At 39.4% G+C, this 18,051-nt stretch overlaps 1 non-coding gene across 1 annotated transcript; it reads left to right on the forward strand.

Annotated features, from left to right (window-relative positions):
• The first annotated feature begins 10,850 nt into the window (after nucleotides 1-10,850).
• On the forward strand, nucleotides 10,851-10,953 carry LOC111764222 (small nucleolar RNA U13). Its single transcript, XR_002796889.1, has one exon. It is a non-coding gene; the product is annotated as a small nucleolar RNA U13 (small nucleolar RNA).
• Nucleotides 10,954-18,051: the final 7,098 nt, after the last annotated feature.

Below are 18,051 nucleotides of genomic sequence, written 5' to 3' on the forward strand. Positions count from 1 at the left end.
CTTTAAAAAAAAATTCACTTAATGAGTGAATCCACCCACTTAAAATGGGTGGGCTTCATTGCATGTACATTATAACTAAGTAAATTTGATTTTTAAAAGAGGATAGGAAACAAAAAAAATGCAGCAGGAGAAAGCTTTTAGGTAAGCTAAGGTGAGTCGGATGTAGCATAGTTAAAATAATAAAGAGACCTGGTTTTCCAGCCCTCCCTTAACTCTCTTCATTTAGTAGTTCATTTTTTATTTACATAATTGTTATCTATTAACCATCTAAAACTTCATGTACGTGAAAGTCACTCACTTGTTCAACAAATATTTGCTTGGTGTTCACAAGCTCTGTGCTGGTATCTGGAGATAAAGCAGTGAACAAAAATAATTACTTGCCTGTGCTGGAGTTTACTATCTAGTATGGAAGGCAAACACTGAACAAGTTAAACAGACACCCAGTTCTAGCATGATGCTACATAAAAATAACCTAAAAACCTACTACTATAACTCCTAGAAATTCTGGATAAAATAACAAGTAGCTGAGGGAGGGAAGGAGGGAGGAAAGTAGGGAGGAGAGAAGGGAGTGAGTGGGGGAGGGAGGAAAAAAAACAGTATGAGTGCAAATTGCTGTTGTAATGGCCCTGGGTATGGTGTAGTTATCAGAGCCCAAACTGATCAATAATGTCTAGAGGCTTGGGTAGTACTGCCCTGGCAACCTTCCAAAAGACAAGGGACACTTGGCAAAAACAAATAAAAACCTACTATGGAAAGACAGAGCTGTCTCATGAACAGCATCCTGAAATCTTATATACCTTTAAACTTTTTAAAACTTTTTTCAAGGCATGAGTCAGAAACCTGCATCCCTCCCAAATTACAGGGGAGGAATTTCTCTCGTTCTCTGAAAGGTTCTCTAACATGTCCCCCACTTGGACTGACCAGAGAGAGAAGAAAAAGAGGAAAAACAGCACAGAACACACCAACAATTCTCTCTAAAGAAATCATCATTTTAAATTGAGAGCCAGGAGGGTAATGAACTAAGAGTCACAAAAATACTCACCATCTCTTAGCAGGAATAGTTCTGAAAGGGTTAATCTATACCTACTGTTCCCAAATGAAATTTCAGAAAACTGAAAGTCCAATTTAATATTCTGTTAAATATGCATATGAAAAATTGTAAGGTGATCCCCCACAGAAACTTTGAACAACCAGCAGGAACTGGCAGAAATATCTTTCTCAAAGATCCAGAAAACAGTTAAAGGACTGAATTAAAAGGTCAAGCACCAAATCAAGAAAAAGGATACTTAAAAGCAGTAGGGGTAAACAGATGTGGCTCCAGCAATTGGACTCCCATCTACCATCTGGGAGGTCCTGGGTTCAGTTCCTGGAACCTCTTGGTGAAGGCAATCTGGCCCACATGGAGAGCTGACGCAACAAAAAAAGAGACACAGAGTAAAGACGACCAGAGACACAGCAGACCAGTGAGCTGAGGTGGCTCAAGCAATTGAGTACCTCTCTCCCACTCTGGAAGGTCCCAGGATCAGTGTCTGGTGCCTCCTAAAGAGACGAAAAGACACAAAAGAAGCAGACACAGAAGAATGTGCAGGGGAAAAAAAATAGATGAACAGAAAGGGAATATCAATAGAGAAGTAGAAATTATGCAAAAGGAGCAAAAAAGAGCTGAACACTACAGTAACAGAAATTAAAAATTCCCTAGAGAGATTCAACAACAGATTGGAGCTGGCAGAAGAAAGAACCTGAAGATAAGACAATCAAAATAATCCAGTCTGAGGAGCAGAAGGAAAAAAGTGAACAGAGCCTGAAGAACTTATCAATATATGCATTGTGGGTATATCAAAAGAAGAGAGAAACAGAATCAAGAGAAATAATGACTGGAAACTTCCAAAGTTGAACAAAAGACAGGAATATACATATCCAAGATGCTCAACTAATTCTAAAGAGGATAAATCCAAATAGACCCATGCCATGTGGCATATTATAATGAAACTATTGAATGCCAAAGTAAAGAGAATTCTGAAAGCCACAAGAGAAAAATAACATGTTATTGTATACAATAAGAGTAAGTGCTGTTTCTCATTGGAAACTATGGAGGCAAGAAGGCAGTGAGATTACCTATTTAAACAGCTGGAAGAAAAAACTGCCACCCAAGCATTCTATATACAATAAAACTGTCTTTCAAATATGAGGGGGAAATTAAGACTTCCCATATAAACAAAAGCTGAGGGAGTTCATCACCACTATACCAGCCCCTACAACAGATGCTGAAGAGAATTCTGCAAACTGAGAGGAAAGGACAACAGACCAAAGTTGCATGAGAAAATAAAGATCTCCAGTGAGGTTAACAACATGGGTAATTATAAATGCCAGTAGTATAGTATTTTTGGTTTGTAACTTATTTTTTACTTCCTATAGGACCTAAAAGGCAAATGTATAAAATGTAATAAGAAATCAGTGGTTTTGGACTAATGTAAACATAGGTGATTTGTGATAAGAACTACACAAAAGTGGGGGACAGAGCAGGTGTAGCTCAGTGGTTCAGTGCTTGCTTCTCACATATGAGGTCCTGGGTTGAATTCTCATTACCTCTTAAAAAAACAAAAAACAAAAACAAAAAACATCTCTTTGGGGAGAACAGGCATAGCTCAGTGGTTGAGTGCCTGCTTCCCATGTATGAGGTCCTGGATTCAATCCCCAGTGCTGAAAGAAAGAAACAAAGAAAGGAAGGGAAGGAAGGGAGGAAGGAGGTAAGCAAAGGTGGCTCAAGCGATTGGGTGCCTCCCTCCAAAATGCAAGGTCCCAGGTTCAGTTCTCAGTGCTCCTAAAAAGAAGACAAACAGAAAGCAAACAGCAAGCACACACAATGGGGGAGGGGGATAATTAAATTATAAATAAATAGCGGGGGGATGGAATGGTATGGGAACCAAGTTTGTGTACACTACTGAAGTTAAGTTGGTATCAAAGAAAACAAGATTGTTATACATTTAGGATGTTAAATTTGAAACCCATTGGTAACTACAAAGAAAATACTGGAGGATATGTAAGCTTACAGATACAGAAATTAGAGTACAGCTTCCCAGGGGCAGAGTGCAAGGAGAATGGGGAGTCAATGCAAAATGGGTATAGGGTTTGTTTGGGGAGAAAGGAAAATTTTAGTAATGAAAGGTAGTGACAGTACTGCAATACTGTGAATGTGATTGAGCCCATTCAATAGTATGCTGGGGAGTGGATGAGATGGGAAAGTTTATGTTCCCACAATTGGAAAAAAAAAGGGCAACTAAAGAGACAATGACAATTTTAAAAAATACATGATCATGGGTGGAATCTTATCAAGGTGGGAGCAAAGACTAAAAGAAACTTTATTGGGGCATATGAAAAAACTGAAATATAAACTGTAAACTTTCTATCAACTGAAATTTCTTGAACTTTGATAATTGCACTTAAGGTGGCTACATAAGTGAATATCCTTGTTTTAGGAAATGTACATGGAGGTATTAAGTGTTCCAGGACCATGAAGTATACAGCCTACACTCAAGTACTCAGAAAACGAATACAGACAGGTACATGATAGATAGAATGACATAGAAAGTGTAGCAAAATGTTAAAAAAAATTAGTGGATCTGGCTATATGGGTGGGGACGGGGTATGTTGGAGTTATCTAAATGGGATTTGTACTATTTTTGTAACTGTTCTGTATGTTGGAAAGTAGTTCAAAATTAAATGTAGAAAAAATTTTAAGAAACCATCAAAAAGAATAAAGCAAATACAATGTATAATTTAAACCAGTTTAGGGGAGAGAATGCAAAATAAAATGCAAATCAACCCAACAGAAGGAGTAAAAGAAATATAAGAAGGGATAAACATGATATATAGAAAAAACAATTCTAAGTACAGTATGTCATTACCATAATTAATACAGATTAAATTAACCAGATAAATGACAGCTTCTCAGATTGGATTCTTAAATGAATAAGGTACAGTTGTATGCTGTTTATGAGACAAGTCAAAAATTCAAAAACAAAGAAACTTTAAAGTACCATCATTATCCTGGCTATCCCTGAAAATTATTTAAAAGCAGTACAGAGTAGAGCGGATATGGCTCAAGTGGATGAGCGCCTCCTTCCCATGTACAAGATCTAGGGTTCAATCCTTAGTACCTTCTAAAAACAAATGAAAAAAAAACAGCTCTCATTGGGGAATGGATATAGTTCAGTAGATGAGTGCCTGTCTCCCATACCCGAGGTCCTGAATTCAAAACCCAGTACCACTTAAAAAGAAAAAGAAAAACAGAAAACAAAATGAAAAAAAAAAAAAAAAATCTTTGCAAACACAATATTCAGCAAAACAGGAGATAAGTATAATCTGTAGACAACAACTTAAATGTAAGGACTAGAAAAAGCTACTGAAATCTGGGACAATTATGAGAGAGGAAATGGAGAAACGATGCTATTGAGAGAAATTTGAGCAGAAAGAGGGACCAAGAGAGGCAAATCCAATAAAATTCTGGAAAATTAAATTTCTTAAAAGCAAGGGCCCATCACTGGGTGAAAAATCTATACCTCTTATTTTTTTTTTTTTTTTTTAAGATTTATTTATTTATTTAATTTCCCCCCCCTCCCCTGGTTGTCTGTTCTTGGTGTCTATTTGTTGCGTCTTGTTTCTTTGTCTGCTTTTGTTTCTTTGTCCGCTTTTGTTGTCGCCAGCGGCACAGGAAGTGTGGGCAGCGCCATTCCTGGGCAGGCTGCACTTTCTTTTCACGCTGGGCGGCTTTCCTCACGGGCGCACTCCTTGCGCGTGGGGCTCCCCCACGCGGGGGACACCCTTGCGTGGCAGGGCACTCCTTGCGCGCATCAGCACTGCGCATGGCCGACTCCACACGGGTCGAGGAGGCCCGGGGTTTGAACCGCGGACCTCCCATATGGTATGGCGGACGCCCTAACCACTGGGCCAAAGTCCGTTTCCCTATACCTCTTATTGAAACTACAATTGCAAGAGAGTGGGAAGCAGAAGCAGAGGAAGCAGAGCTGCTCAATTTCTCAGAAAAGTCATATGTATGGCAGAAGACAAAAGGTGAGCTTTAATGTTATGAAAATCAGCTAGCCTGGAACTCTGCACTGACTCCTTCAACACACCAAGGAACCTCTTACAAAGAACTAGTCCAGGAAAACCCAACTCAGACAATTCTGTGCATGAAAAAGGAATTAGTATTATATTAAGAAAACTTATGAAAAAAACTGAAGAAAAAGAGTAACAAAATAAACTAACATGGGAAATGGACTTGGCCCAGTGGTTAGGGCGTCCGTCTACCACATGGGAGGTCCACAGTTCAAACCCCGGACCTCCTTGACCCGTGTGGAGCTGGCCCATGCGCAGTGCTGATGCGCTCAAGGAGTGCCGTGCACGCAGGGGTGTCCCTCGCATAGGGGAGCCCCACACGCAAGGAGTGCGTCCCGTAAGGAGAGCTGCCCGGCGTCAAAGAAAGTGCAGCCTGCCCAGGAATGGCGCCGCCCACCCTTCCCGTGCCACTGAGGACAACAGAAGCCGACAAAGAAACAAGACGCAGCAAATAGACACAGAGAACAGACAACCGGGAGAGGGGGGGGAATTAAATAAATAAATAAATCTTTTTTAAAAATAGATAAATAAATAAACTAACATATAAAGAGCACTCACTAGAAACCTACAGCCATGGATTAGATAAAAATTATAACAAATGTTTTGCCATGAATAAAAAAAAACCTAACCATCCAATTATACAATTGCCTCTATGATGGAAAATCTCAAAGCAAAAATGCAAGAACCCAGAGAAGAGATGCTGACATAATGGACAAGATAAAAGTTAAGCAGGCAGAACTCAAGAAATAAATACAAGAAAAATCAACTATCACAGATATAAGGACGAAAGTTGAAGGAAAGCAAGGGAGTAAAACTCAGTAAGGCACAGCGAGGACAAAAATGGGAAAAGAAAACAAAAATTTAAATAGTTAAAAATAATTAGCGGAGAGGATGTAGCTCAGTGGTTGAGTGGCCGCTTCACATGTATGAGGTCCCAGATTCAATCACTAGTACCTCCTAAAAAAAATTATCTAGAAAATGAAATATAGCTGCAACAAATAATACTGAGAAAATTGGATATCCACATGCATAATAATGAATTTGGGCCCCTACCTCATACCACGCATAAAAATTAACTCAAAAATAGATCAAATAGGAAGCGGACTTGGCCCAGTGGTTAGGGTGTCCGTCTACCACATGGAAGGTCCGCAGTTCAAACCCCAGGCCTCCTTGACCCATGTGGAGCTGGCCCATGCGCAGTGCTGATGCGTGCAAGGAGTACCCTGCCACTCAAGGGTGTCCCTGGCATAGGGGAGCCCCATGCGCAAGGAGTGCACCCCATAAGGAGAGCCGCCCAGCGCGAAAGAAAGTGCAGCCTGCCCAAGAATGGCACCGCACACACGGAGAGCTGACACAACAAAATGATGCAACAAAAAGAAACACAGATTCCCATGCCACTGACAACAACATAAGTGGACAAAAACACACAGCAAACAGACACAAAATAGAAAACTGGGGTGGGGGGGAAGGGGAGAGAAATAAATAAAATAAATAAATATTTAAAAAAATAGATCAAATATCTAAATGTAAGATGTAAAACTATAAAAAACTAATTGAAAACATAGGTGTTAATCTTCATATGTTGGAATAGGCAAAGTTTCATAGATATGACATCTAATGCACAAGTAACTAAAGAAAAATGAAATAAACTGACTTCATCAAAATTTAAAACTTTTGTGCATCAAAGGATACTGTCGAGACAGTGCTAAGAACACCCACTGAATGGGGGATGTATTTGCAAATCATATATCTGATAAGGGACTATTATCTAGACTATATAAAGAACACTTGAAGAAAAATAAAAAACAAAATAACTGGGAAAAAAACCACTTGAACAATAAAAGGCAAATAATCCAATTTAAAAAGGGGCAAAAGATTTGAATAGACATTTCTCCAAAGAAGATATACAAATGGCCAATAAACACATGAAAATATGATCAACATCATTAGTCATTAGCAAAATACAAAGCAAAACCACAATGAGATACTACTTCATACCTATTAGGAAGGATATTACTTAATATTTTTTAAAATGGAATATAATAAATGTTGGCAAGGATATGAAAATATTAGAATGTTTATACACTACAGATAGAAATGTCAAATGGAGCAGCTGCTTTACAACATTTTTGAAACCTCAAAAATCTAAGTCTCTGAAAGAATTAACATATGAAAGCAATTCCACTTCCAGGTATATTCCGAAAAGAAATGAAAACATATGTTCACACAAAAACTTGAACATGAATGTTTATAGCAGCCAAAGGTGGAAACAACCCAAGTATCCACCAACAGATGAATGGATTAAAAAAAGTGCATATACATACAATGGAATATTATTCAGCCTTAAAAATGGAATACCAGTGTTTGTTACAATATAGATGAACCCTGAAAATATTATGCTTAGAGAAAGAAGTCAGACACAAAATGTCACATATTGTATGATTCTATTTATACGAAATGTCCAGAATAGTCAAATGTATAGAGACAGAAAGTAGATTGTAGGGAGCCAGGGGCTGGGGGGAGGGGATAAATCATAACTGCTAACGGTAATAGAGTTTCTTTTAGAGGTGATGAGAATGTTCTGAAAGTATACAGTGATGATGTTTGTACAACACTGTGCAAAAAACCTGCTGAATTATACATTTTTACATGGTGAATTTTATGGTATGTAAATTTACCTCAAAAAAAGAAAATGAGTCACACAAAATAAAATGAACATATAGCTATGTCCCTGAAAGAGAAAAGCCAAAATAGTGCAAAACAAAAAATATTCAAAGGTAAAATTTTAAAAAAAACTTCCATAAATCCAAGACTTAAATTTACATATTAGAATAACATACTGTGTGCCAGAGAAAAATTAGCCAAAATGACTAACTGTAGCTATTAAAATTACTGCACTTCAAAGATAAAGAAAAACATTTTCAATAGCCAGAAAGAAATGGCAAGTCAATTTATTAAGGGAAACAGTCGGCCTGGCCTCAGCTTTCTCCACAGTAATATTTAATACCAGAAGACAGTAAAGCAAAATAAATAAGAGATCAGATTTCTGCATTTAGGCATAACGGAGTAACAGAAACCAGAACTGCCCTCTCACCTGAAACAAAAAACTGGACAAAAATATAAGAAACAATGAATTTTTACGACCCTCAACATCCAGAAAAAGGACAGTGATCCACTAAGAGATAGAAAACAAATGAAATGAGACCTAAAAATGTCCCAGCTTACTGATTTGAGAGTTTCTAATCTGCAGCACAGGGTAGAAGAAGCCAGGCAGAGTCTGGTGCACTCCCTGAGTTGAGAATACAGAGCTGAGAGTCCCGGAAGACTAATGCAGTTAAAGTTCACAAGACAGAGTGTTGAAAAGAAAACAGCACAAAGAGAGAAAATAAGGACACTTCTGCAGAGGGTCCTTCTTGAGTATTCAGGGAATACATGTGAGGAAGCTACCTGAGGCTTGGGACAGAGCATTCTGAAAGAATTAGAGGTAAAACAGTCCAGCACTAAAAACAATGCCACACTGGGAAACCTCATAATTGACCAGGCAATGACTATATGGAATAGCTAGAAGGAACATGACCTTCAATACTGAGGAACAAATTAGCCTTAAACTAAACACAGCTCTAGTCCTACCAATATTTTTTAAAATGAGAACTGAAAAGATGAAGCTATTTCCAAATAACCTAATTGTGTCTCAAAACAAATTTCAAGAACATAAAAATACGTAGTATCCAACAAAGTAAAATTTGCAATGTCTGGTCTCCAATAAAAAATTACCAGGCATGGGAAGCAAACGTGGCTCAGCTGATAAGAGCATCTGTCTACCATATGGAGGGTCTAGGGTTAGAACCCCAAGAACCTTCTGACCGGTGTAGTAAGCTGGCCCACGCGCAGTGCTGCTGTGTGCAAGGAGTGCTGTACCATGCATGGGCACCCCCACGTAGGGGGGCCCCACTTGCAAGGTATGCGCCCTGCAAGGAGAGCCGCCCCACGTGAAAAAAGTACAACCCACCCAGGAGTGGCTTCCGCACACACGGAGAGCTGACGCAGCAAGATAACGCAACCAAAAAAAAGACACAGTTTCCCAGTGCCACCAGATAATGCAAGCAGACTCAGAAGAACATACAGCAAATGAACACAGAGAGCTGACAACAGGGGGGGAGGGGAAGGGGAGAGAAATAAAATCTTTAAAAAAAAAAAAAAAATTACCAGGCATGAAAAGCAGCAGCAAAATGTAACCCAAAATGAGGATAATCCATGCTGTGTAGCAGTGGTCCAAAATGTGCTCATCAAATGCAATGAACATACCACACTAATGAAAGGAGTTACTGATGTGGGAGGAGTGGGGGGGTGTGAGGAATGGGGTCTATGGGAACCTCTTATATTTTTTAATATCACATTTTGTGTGATCTATGTATCCTTAAACAAAAGAAAAAAAATTTAGAAATTTAGAAAAAGAAAAAATAGGATTCAAAGGCATTTAAAAAAACTCATACAGAATTGACACAAATGTTAGAATAAGCACACAAGGACTCAAAACAGTTATAACTATATTCCATATATTCCAAATGTAAAGTAGATAGGGAATATATAAGAAGGAGTCAAATTAAACTTCTAGAAATAAAAACTACAATGTATGAGATAAAAGATACACCGGAATATTAAGACATTGCAAAAGAAAATATTAGTGAATTTGAAAATATAGCTATAAAAATATCCCAAATGAAAAAGGGAGAAAAATGTTTTAAAAAAATGAAAAGGAGGGAAACGGACTTTGGCCCAGTGGTTAGGGCGTCCGTCTACCATATGGGAGGCCCGCGGTTCAAACCCCGGGCCTCCTTGACCCGTGTGGAGCTGGCCATGCGCAGCGCTGATGCGCGCAAGGAGTGCTGTGCTACACAGGGGTGTCCCCCGCGTGGGGGAGCCCCACACGCAAGGAGTGCGCCCATGAGGAAAGCCGCCCAGCGTGAAAAGAAAGAGCAGCCTGCCCAGGAATGGCGCCGCCCACACTTCCCGTGCCGCTGACGACAACAGAAGCCGACAAAGAAACAAGACGCAGCAAATAGACACCAAGAACAGACAACCAGGGGAGGGGGGGGGGAATTAAATAAATAAATAAATCTTTAAAAAAAAAAAAAAAAAAATGAAAAGGAGAGCAGAAAAAAATTTGAAAAAACACTGGGCAAAAATCCTAAATATTAAATATTTAATGAAACTGTAAACCACAGAACTAACAAAGCTCAATACACCCCAAGTACAAGAAACACAAAGAACACTGCACTATGGCACAACACAATCAAATTGCTCAAACTAGTGATGAAGAGAAACTCTTAAAAGTAGCAAGAAAGAAAAAGGCACATTGCATGCAGAACAAGATCCATTGCAAATTTCTCATTGCAAACAGTGCAAATGGCAGACAGTGGTAAAGCATCTGTAAAATACTAAAACACAAGCATAGGACAAAACACAAGCTGAGAAGAGACAAAGAGGACACTGCACTTCATATTTTCCTTGGACTGATCTTAATAGGAGGGCTAAACTCTGAAAGAAAGCACGAGCAAAAGCAGAGTCAATTTGCCAAGACTGTGAAAGGTGTTTTTTGTGTGTGTTGGTTTGTTTATTTTGTTAACTCCTGGCATTCAAGGAAATTTCTGTCATATCACCAGTTGGATGCAAATGTAAGGAACAGACAGCTCAGGGACTAAATACCACAGTTAACCCTTTAAAATATTAAAATAATACTTTTGTGGTTCATGAGTATGATGAATGGTATACACACATTTATGTGAAATGTGCCTCCTTCAAACCTTGTTACAACACTGGCATATTACCTCTCTGACATGATAAAATATATATATATATATATATATATATATATATATACATATATATATTAAAAGTTACTACAAAAGAAACAAGACATGAATGGTCCAACCAAAGGTATGAGATAAAAATCCAGAAACCATCCATGAAGAACAGACTATGGATGGACATATCAGACAAGGCTTTAAATAAGGGATCCTCAGTATGCTTAAGGAAGTAGAGCAAAACACAGAGAAAGCACATAAATATCATGAATGACCAACAAGAAAAACTCAATAAAGTGATAGTAATTTGAAATGAAAAATTCCCTAGAGGGTTTCAACAGCAGCTTGGAGCTGGCAAAAGACAGAATCCCTGAACTCAAAGACAAGACAATTGAAAATATTCAGGCTGAGGAGTAGAAAGGGAAAAAAAAGAATAAAAAAAAAACCGGAACTTAAGAGACCTGTGGGACACCTTTAATTGTTCAAATATATGCATTATGAGAGGTCCAGAGGGAGAATAAAGAAAGAGACAGAAGGAATATTCAAAAAAATATAGCAGATTCCCAAACTTAGCAAAAGACATGAATATGCACATTAAAGAAGGCCAACATGCTGCGGGTGGTGTATGCCCAGGAGACTTGAATCTCTGGCCTGTCCATGTGCCAGCTGGGCCCTGAGCCTTAGCAGTGTTGCAGCACCTACTCTCCAGTTTGTTGACAAGGAGGTGAGGATGGACAACCGCCACACCAAGAAACTGAGAGAGTTTACAGCTGTGGACATGAGAGTTCCACTAGGATGTGGGATTGAAGCCCCTCTCAATTGAGAAGTGGAGTGGGCATCGCCATCCCAGGGTCCTCAGGACAGAGGAATAAAATATAGATTAGAGTGGACTTACAGGTATTCTACTATAGAATTATTGTGACTCTAAGAATGGAAGAAATTATATCATTGATGTAGAGACAGTGGCCACAGGAGTTGCTAAAGGCAGGGAGAGGGAAAAGGGGGTGTGATACACGGGCATTTTTGGGACTTGGAATTGTCCTAAATGATATTGCAGGGCCAGATGCAGGACATTAAAAACCTGCCATAACCCACTGAATGGACTGAGAGAGAGTGTAAACTACAATGTAAACTACAATCCATGCTGTGGTAGCAGTGCTCCAAAATGTATTCATCAAATGCAATGAATGTACCACACTAATGAAAGAAGTTGTTGATGTGGGAAAAGTGGGAGGTGTGGGGGGTGGCACATACAGGAATCTCCTATATTTTTTAAGATAACATTTTCTGTGATCTATATATCTTTTAAAAATAAATTAAAGGGAAGCAGACTTGGCCCAATGGATAGGGCATCGGACTACCACATGAGAGGTCTGTGGTTCAAACCCCGGGCCTCCTTGACCCATGTGGAGCTGGCCCATGCACAGTGCTGATGAGCACAAGGAGTGCCGTGCCACACAGGGGTGTCCCCCACATAGGGGAGCCTCACGCGCAAGGAGTGTGCCCCGTAAGGAGAGCCGCCCATCGTGAAAGAAAGTGCAGCCTGCCCAAGAATGGAGCCGCACACACAGAGAGCTTACACAACAAGATGACGTAACAGAAAGAAACACAGATTCCCGGAGCTGCTGCTAAGGACAGAAGTGGTCACAGAAGAACACACAGCAAATGGACACAGAGAGCAGACAACTTGGGGGGAGGGGAGGGGAGAGAAATATAAATAAATAAAAATAAAAGAGTAACTGGTTAATAATAAAAACCAAAAAATTTTTAAAAATTAATTAATTAAAAATATATTTTTTAAAAAGGCCAGTAAATCCCAAACAGAATAAACTCAAAAAGAACTATACCCAGGCAACAAACTTGGCCCAGTGGTTAGGGCGTCCGTTTACCACATGGGAGGTCCACGGTGAACCTCCTTGACCCGTATGGAGTTGGCCCATGTGCAGTGCAGGTGCGCGCAAGGAATGCCCTGCCAGGCAGGGATGCCCCCGTGTAGGGGAGCCCCTCGCGCAAGGAGTGCGCCCCATAAGGAGAGCCGCCCAGCGTGAAAGAAAGTGCAGCCTGCCCAGGAATGGTGCCGCACACACGGAGAGCTGATACAACAATGACACAACAAAAAGAAACATAGATTCCCGTGCCGCTGACAACAACAGAAGTGGACAAAAGAAGACACAGCAAATAGACACAGAGAACAGACAACCCGGGTGGGGTGGGGGGGAAGGGAGAGAAATAAATAAATAAATAAATCTTTTAAAAAAAACTATATCCAGATACATAATGGTCAAAGCATCAGATGCCAGGGACAAAGAGAGAGTTCTGAAAGCCACAAGAGAAAATGTGTTATATAGAAATGTAATCCCAATAAGATTATGTGTCAGTTTCTCATCAGAAATTATAGAGGCAAGAAGGCATTGGGACAAAATATTTAAAGTGATTAAAGAAAATAATTGCCAACCAAAAATGAGGGGAAATTAAAACATTCCCAGATAAACAAAAGATGAGGGAGTTCATCACCATTAGACCTGCGCTACATGCAATAAGAACGGGAGTTCTTCAACTAAAAGGAAAGGACACCAGAGTCTATCAAAGTGACATAAAGGAATAAAGACTTCTAATAAAGGTAGCGATAAGGATAATTACAAATGCCAATGTAGCTGTACTTATTTTTTAGTAAATTCATTTTTTTATTTCTTACACATCCTAAAATGCTAATGCACAAAAAGTAATGATAGGGAGGAGATGTGACTCAACCTGTTGAGCACCTACCTCCCACATGGGAGGTCCCTGGTTTGGTTCCCAGTGCCTCCTGAAAAACCAAAAACAAACAACAAGCAAAACTCCCTGGCCCCCAGTACCTCAAAATAAGTAAGTAAATAACAAAAAACTTATGATTTGGGACACAATGGAGAAAGATATAATTTGTAACAGGTACAACCAAAAGTTGGGGTGGAGGAGGGGTAGAAACTGTATGTGTATGCTACTGAAGCTAAGCTGGTATCAAATCAAATACGATTGTTATAGATTTAGGATTGTTAAATTTTAGCCCCATGTGGTTACACAAAGAAAATATATGAAAGAAATGGCAAGGGACACAAAATGATAAAATACAAACAAACAAACAAATATGAAAGTAGGCATTAACAAAAGATTTGAGGGATCAAAAAAGTACAAAACAAAGACCACATAACAAAATGGAAGAAAGTAGTGCATTTAAAGTAGTTACTTTAAATATAAGTGGATTGGAAGGCAGATGTAGCTCAAGTGGTTGAGTACCTACTTCCCATGTACAAGGTCTGGGGTTTCATCCCCAGTACCTCCTAAAAACAAACAGAAAAACCAACTCTCATTGGGGAGCAGATGTAGCTCAGTGGTTGAGTACCTGCTTCCCATGTACAAGGTCCTGGGTTCAATCCCTGCTACCTCCTTTTAAAAAAAATGTAAATGGATTAAATTCTCCAATCAAAAGTCAGAGAATGGCAGAATGGATTTAAAAAGTATGACCCAACTATATTCTATACACAAGAGACTCACCTTAAGTTCAACAACACAAGTAGGTTAAAAGTGAAAGGATGGAAAAATAATAATACGCAAATAGAAATCAAGAGAGATCTGGAGTAACTTTGCTAAGATCAGTCAAAAATTGTTATAAGGGAGAAAGAAGATCATTATCTACTGATAAAAGGGTCAATTCAACAAGAATACATAACAATTATAAATATATATGCACCTAACAGCAGAATTCAAAAACATATGAAGTAAAATTTGACAGATTTGAAAGGAGAAAGTAAAGGATCTACATTAATAGTAGGAGATTTCAACAAACAACCTTCAGTAATGGATAGAACATGTAGATAGAAGATCAGCAAGGAAACAGGAGACTTGAACAATACTATAAACCAATTAAACATAACCAAATATATAGAACACTTCATCCAACAGCAGCAGACTATATATTCTTCTCTAGTGCACATGGAACACTCCTCATTTAGACAATATTAGTCACAAAACAAGTCTGAAAAAATTTTAAAATATTGAAATCATATAATGTATCTTCTCTGACCATTAACATTCCAATCATTAACAGATGGAGAACAGGAAAACTGAAAAATATGTGGAAAATAAACAACACACTCTAAAACAACCAATAAGTCAAAGAAGAAATCACAGGGGAATTAGGAAATATCTTGAGATGAATGAAAATGAAAACACAACCTAACAAAACTTATGGGACGCAGGAAAGGCAGTGTTGAGAGGGAAATTTATAGCTCTACTAATTATATTTAAAAAAGAAGATCTCAAACCAGAGTCCTAACTTCACAAATAAAGGATATAGAAAAGAAGAGCAACCTAACCAAAGTGAGCAGAAAGAAGAAAATAACAAAGATTACAACAGAGATAAATGAAATCGAGAAATAACATTACAGCGATAACATGATCCTATATATAGAAAATCCTTAAAAGTCCACAACAAGGGCACTAGCGTTAATAAACTCAGCAAAGGTTACAAGATCAACACTCAAAATTGTTGTTTTTCTATCAAATAGTAATGATCAATCTGAAGAGGAAATCAAGAAAAAAATCCATTTACAATAGCAACTAAAAGAATCAAATATTAGAAATAAATTTAACTAAGGATGTACAGGACTTATACATGGAAAACAAATTCATAGCATCAGAAACTAGATTACTGGCTATTAAGGGATGTAGTAAGGGTAGAAAATGGGGAGTTACGCTTAATGGATAGAGAGTTCCTTTTTGAGGTAATGGACAAGTTTGAGGTAATGGACAAGTTTAGTAAATGATTATGGTAGCACAACACTGTGAATACAATTAGCACCACTGAATTATATATTTGAATGTGGTTAAAAGGAGAAATTTTAGGTTGTAAATATGTTACTAGAATAAAAACTTTAAAAGGAAAAAACCAGGGAAACGGACTTGGCCCAGCGGTTAGGGCGTCTGTCTACCACATGGGAGGTCCGCGGTTCAAACCCCGGACCTCCTTGTCCCGTGTGGAGCTGGCCCATGTGCAGTGCTGATGCGCGCAAGGAGTGCCGTGCCACGCAAGGGTGTCCCCCACGTAGGGGAGCCCCACGCGCAAGGAGTGCGCCCGTGAGGAAAGCCGCCCAGCACAAAAGAAAGTGCAGCCTGCCCAGGAATGGCACCGCCCACACTTCCCATGCCGCTGACGACAACAGAAGTGGACAAAGAAACAAGACGCAGCAAATAGACACTGAGAACAGACAACCGGGGGAGGGGGGGAATTAAATTTAGAAATAAATAAATAAATAAATCTTTAAAAAAAAATAAAATAAAAAATAAAAGGAAAAAACCATAGGATTGTAAAATACAGTGACTTCAAATTTAACTACAGGGTAAATGGCGCCAAAGTAGGTAGGCAGAATCTGACCCTCTCATACAAAAAAAGTGAAGAGAAGGCAGGGACCTAGCTAAAGGAGCTGCTTTGGATATATATATAGAACCTGAAGATGCTCTGAATCATCTAGGAGGGTACTGGAAAGATGAAACGATAAAGAAGCCAAAGGAAAACCTGAGTTGCTCCCCTCTGTGGCTGGAACCCTGCCCTCAGGGCAAGTAGCCCTGGTGGAGCCACTGGCTCCCAAGAGTGGGAGGGAGCATTCCCTGGGAGGAAGAGGTGTCTGGGAGGGTGGGGAGTGGTTTCTTTGTGGTTAAGTCTGACCCACTGAGACCCTTTTGAATCTGCTGAGCCTCTTTGAATCTCAGAAGGGAACCCCACCTGACAGGGAGAGGGGAGGAGTTATCTGCTCTCTGTCACACCCAGCCGCCCAGGGCAAGAGAGGAACTAGATGGGGGGGGGAGGCGGGGAGGGGGGACAGGCACCAAATCATCAGGACTCCAGCAAATTGTATAAGTTGTAAATGCCTGAGGGAAAAGGGGCAGATAGTTTTCTGAAGGCTAACCAAAGGAGACAGTTTAGCTCAGTGGAGGAATTCCCACCTTGCATATACTAGGTCCCTAGTTGGACTCCCAGGTCTCCTTAGAGGAATGATCCACCAGGTTATCAGGCAACAGCTGATACCTTATGACAGGGAACATATAGACACTCTCTCAGTTTTAGGTTCTCTTGGATCTATTATTAAAATAAAAAAAAATTTCCTTTTTGTTCTTTTCCTTATTTTAATCACTAACCTGATATATCACCTGCAGAGAGCAGGCTGTAGGGTGATTGATGAACACTGGCAACCTGGAAAACTCCTTAGGGGCCTAGGAGGGAAGGTTGTTTTCATTCGTTTTTTTTTTTTTTTTTTTTTTTAGTTTCTGCTGTCTAGTTTGTTGTTTGTTGTGTTTCCCCTTTCTTTGTTTCTTTTTTTTCTTTTACGGATTTTTTTTTTTACCTACATTATTTCATTTCCTTCATTTTTCTATCTTCTATTTTCTGGTGTTTTTCTTTCATTCCACCTCCTTTTGTTTGGTCTTCAATTAGTCTTGTTTTTATTTCTTTCTCTTTTTTCTGTTTTCTTTCCTTTTTTTCATTTTTCCTTTCCTTTTTTCTTTTTCTCTCTTCTCATCATTCCAACCTTTTAATTCATTCTATATATTTTTCTCTATTTCTCATTTCATTGTTTTTATTCCGCTTTTTTTTTAAAGATGTATTTATTTATTTCTCTCCCCTTCTCCCCCCACCACCCCGGTTGTCTGTTCTCTGTGTCTATTTGCTGCATCTTCTTCTTTTTCCGCTTCTGTTGTTGTCAGCGGCACAGGAATCTGTGGGTTTTTTTGTTGTGTCATCTTGTGTCAGCTCTCTGTGTGGGCGGTGCCATTCTTAGGCAGGCTGCACTTTCTTTCACGCTGGGCGGCTCTCCTTAAGGGGCGCACTCCTTGCGCGTGGGGATCCCCTACACGGGGGACACCCCTGCGTGGTACGGCACTCCTTGTGCGCATCAGCACTGTTCATGGGCCAGTTCCACACAGATCAAGGAGGCCCAGGGTTTGAACTGCAGGCCTCCCATGTGGTAGACAGACGCCCTAACCACTGGGCCAAGTCCGCTTCCCTTATTCTGCTTTTTTATTCTTATTCCTCTGTACTTCTTATGATTTCTTACTGTGAATTAATTATTTACTTTCTTAGGTCTTGTATGGTTCCTCTTCT

Source organism: Dasypus novemcinctus, chromosome 18, assembly GCF_030445035.2.
Source record: "Dasypus novemcinctus isolate mDasNov1 chromosome 18, mDasNov1.1.hap2, whole genome shotgun sequence".
Classification (NCBI taxonomy): domain Eukaryota; kingdom Metazoa; phylum Chordata; class Mammalia; order Cingulata; family Dasypodidae; genus Dasypus; species Dasypus novemcinctus.